The following is a 4,011-nucleotide window of genomic DNA, read 5'->3' on the forward strand; positions in this document are numbered from 1 at the left end:
TTGAAACAACAAAAATAGGTCAAAATAAAAAGGACAATAGCGATAAATATTGAACATTTGGGTAAATTACATTCAAGAAGTTCCAGTCAGTAGCTCAGCAAAAACAGGCAAAAGCACACCGCTGTAAAGGAAAGGGGAACGCTGGATTTATAACATAAGATATAACAAGAATTATTATGAAATGGAAAATGGCACAGTAATCGATTAATCTTTACTATCATGTTTTGATATTTGTTGGAAGCCAGAATTGTAATTAGATCATTTGTTTGGTTGCATGAGTGGTTACAACTGTCCGTCTTTGTCCAAAGCTCTCATACCACAGGATCAATCAGCCCAATACTTTATGCACAGTTACGGTTGTGGGCTGAAGGACCTCTCATGGTTGTGTTGATTCACCATTTCTGAAGAAATAGTTTTTCTTAATTGTTTGACTTGATTGTTTTAGGTCTTCATTGACTGCTGACGCCTCACTTCTCCAGTCAGGAGTGACCACAAGTGATCAACTACTGCTTCAGTTGCACATCAGATGCATTTACAGCAGTCTGCTAAGCTAAAAAGAAGCCCTACCTTGTCTACTGCAGGCCACATTCGGCCTATGTATCTCAAGTGCATCATGGGAGCTCTTGCTTTTCATTTTGGAAGCTCAAAAGTTGGACCGCAGGAAAATAATAATCACTATTGCTGCTTTTTACCTGTTAGGCAAGTCCCAGATATGTCGGACAATCATGTGACAACCAACACCATGTTGTCTGGATTAATTATATCACCCACCTCCAGGACCTGCATCTGGATGTAACAAAAATAAACTGATTTGGCTGTGATTTAATTGCAATAAACAGATCAGTGTGCCCAAATAACTCAAACATGATGCCTTTTTAAAAAGATATTTGCCCTCTGCTGAGTGCACATTTCTAGCTGATAATAAATTAAATTAATAACCCAGGCCCACCATCATCTTATCACTACTTTGCAGCTCTGCTACAGTGGACTGGATTATGTCCACTGTAGCAGAGCATGGTTTGTAACAAGACAAGGACGCTGTGGTAGAGGCTCCACTTATCTCGCTCTGCATCATCATCATCTGGAGATCATGTTACTTCTGTTCACACTGAACAGGCTCCAATCTCTGCTGCTTGGCAATCAAACCAGTTCACCACATCCTCTGCATGCACCATTAAGCCCGCCTCACAAAAAAGACACACCAACCACCACTTTTTTCATTACATGCTCGCTCTTAAAATACACTGTTGCAACGGTGCACCTTGGTGCATTGAGAGGCACGTTGGTGAGAAACATCGCCACACAAACTGTTGTTTCTACGAAATTGGATGTAATTTGAAAGAAAAAAAGGGAAATATGGTGCAACGCCTCTGCTTCAGCTGAAACTGAAAACCACATGCCAAAAAAAACACTTTCATCATGCTAACTTAACAGATAATACTAACTTCCTGCATAAACATCGCAGAGAGAAGCTGCCTGTTATAGGCACTAAACTAAATAAAAAGTAAACAGTAGTGTTTAGCCAAACTCAAAAAGAAGTCTCAAATGTTATTTGCTTCAGTTCAAACCTCAGTGCAATTGTAAAACAAACAAAGTTGTTCCCTGAGTTAGAAGGTAATGAGTTTTCCCTTTTTTCTTGAAAAGCCACCGCTTTGCTCTGTCCAAAATTACAGTGGTCTGTTTTTGGTACTATCCTATCTGAGCAGCAGCACAGTGTTCTCTCTCTCTGTCTCCAAAAAAAAGGAAAGCCGCCAGGAAACAAACACACTATAAAGTGAGAGGAAGGTTAAGTGGAGCATGCACATGAAAGGTAGCCACGCACAATCACAATGGGGAAGGTACACAAACAGCAGGCGATGGGGGGTTCGGGGAATATGAGGTTTCATTGGGACTGTTCTGGATTACACACGAACAACTCAAAGTACTTTCCCACCTGCTGAGCTCCCCAGCCAGGTCTATTTATTTCTGAACCCTTGATTAGGTGAACAGGAGGGAAAGCCATGACACTAGAAACAGGGAAATACAGTGTTGAACTTGAACTACAGAGGCTGGTTCAACAGGGGGGAAAAGAAGAAAGCAGCTTCACCAGTTCAACTAATGTGACATAAATACCAACTAAAAGATTCCTGAGGTTGCACCTGGTCCAGCCCCTCCACAAATCACACTGACTGCTTAATGTGCATATAATAACCTCCCCTGCTCTCCTGAATACAGATGGGTGAAAGGACTACAGTGGGTGTTGGAAAACCAGTGTCAGTTAAACTGACTTTTAAATTCCACTTATATCATGCATCATTAGCCAAAACTGCTCATATGTGGGTAGTGTACACTTAAAACTGCGCATACTTGGGCATCAATCATGCTTTAGCAAGGCTTCAATGGTTTCTGTGAGGTTTCCACACTTCTTATTAACAGAAATTAGTCTCTCAGGCTTCATGACTACAATAAAGCTACAATAAATCACGCCAGCTGCCATAAAACGTAACAAATAGGTTTCAAATAGGAAATATGCTATGTAATTATGGTATAAGATACGGGGAAAAAATGTGAAAAGGACACAAACTCAGCGCCCCCAAACAAATAACGCCATGTTTACTTACCAAGGTGAGTGCAATGATTTAAGGTGCCTTCTCCACCTGTTAAATCGGCGCGCGCTCCTCGAAAAAACCCCTGAACACACCCAACAAGTTCACCTCAGCCTCCAAAATGCGACCAAACAAAGCAGAAAGCAGCTTTATGAGTTTCCTCCGTCAGTGTTGGAGCACTGAAGCGATGCTCAAGCGCTGGTAGTCCCTTGTCTCTCTCAGTCTCTCTTCTTGTTGTCTCAGATGTTAAGGCTGCACGCATAAGCACCACCTGTGGCTGCGCGCGCAGTGGTATCGCTGGGATGTGCTCGCGAGTGCCATGTGCTATTACCAAAATAAAAGGTTTGACACAGGCTGCAGAACTGGGGCGTGTCGCATCAGAGGGGAGGGTGCAGCAGAGATAATTGAGCCATTTATTTTGAAAACACACTGGAGGTGCGTTTTGTGTCCGCGCGCCATCTGCTGACCGCGCGGTGCAGTGCAACACGCGCTCCAACCAGAGTCACTTCAATAGTGACGTAGCATACCTGTCTGGCCATGTGACAATCGCTTTCACCTGGTGTCAATAGGTTGCTGATTAGTTGTTCATTATTTAAGAATTGGTCTATATCAAATAAATAAAGCAGATAATTGCAGTAAAGCACAAACAAGCAACAAAAAAACTGCATTCGTCAATAACTATTTGCTTTAATCAATTCGAATTCTTTAATTAAATTTTGTATCTTTCATGAAGGTGTTTCCTATTTTATTTTCTTAATATTACCTTTATTTTATTTCAATTCTTGTTTGAGACAAAGTAGCCATTAAAAATAAACATAAGAAGTTCAAAATAAAATAAATTTACAAATCATATAGCTACACCTATGACAAAACAAAGCTGTTTATATTTTTTTTTAAATGGCCATTGTGGTATGAAATAAAATTGTACTCTAGCTTGTTGACTACTTTGTGTGTTTCTGTCACACATGCATTATGGAATATATTACTGTTGTTTGTGTGCATTGTCCTTATCAGTGTTATACTAAATGTTAATAATTAGAGTTTATTGTGGAATTTATTATCACTCAAGGATAAATCTACACTCAGCATCACCTTTATTAGGTACACCTGTGCAGTTTAATTTAATTTAAATGTAATTATATGTTTTAGCACTGAGGTCATATGTTTGTGCAGGACTGAATTATACTGAGATGTGTTTCTAATATTCTGTCCCCCTCATGTAAATAGGACAATAATTAGAAACATCTTTCAATATGTGGTCCAATAGAACACCATCTTTAACTATGACCTCAATCATAATATAATATTATGTTTTAAAATTTCCATCCCACGATATGTTATGGGATAGGCTTCCAAGATTCAATTCAAGTGTTTAAATAAAATATATGAAAATAATTTAACAAAATGACTTAAACACAAGCTCCTC

At 39.5% G+C, this 4,011-nt stretch overlaps 1 protein-coding gene across 2 annotated transcripts in view; it reads right to left on the reverse strand.

Moving 5' to 3' along the window:
- pdlim2 (PDZ and LIM domain 2 (mystique)) overlaps positions 1-2,873 on the reverse strand; it is a 43,103-nt gene extending 40,230 nt beyond the window's left edge. The window contains exon 1 of one of the 2 annotated variants that reach the window (XM_059338037.1): positions 2,601-2,873. The gene's annotated coding sequence lies outside the window, so the exon portion shown is untranslated. The remainder of the gene's footprint in view (positions 1-2,600) is intronic. The other variant, XM_059338036.1, reaches the window with a different exon arrangement.
- Between the last annotated feature and the right edge of the window lie 1,138 nt (positions 2,874-4,011).

Source organism: Centropristis striata, chromosome 7 (assembly GCF_030273125.1).
Source record: "Centropristis striata isolate RG_2023a ecotype Rhode Island chromosome 7, C.striata_1.0, whole genome shotgun sequence".
Lineage (NCBI taxonomy): Eukaryota > Metazoa > Chordata > Actinopteri > Perciformes > Serranidae > Centropristis > Centropristis striata.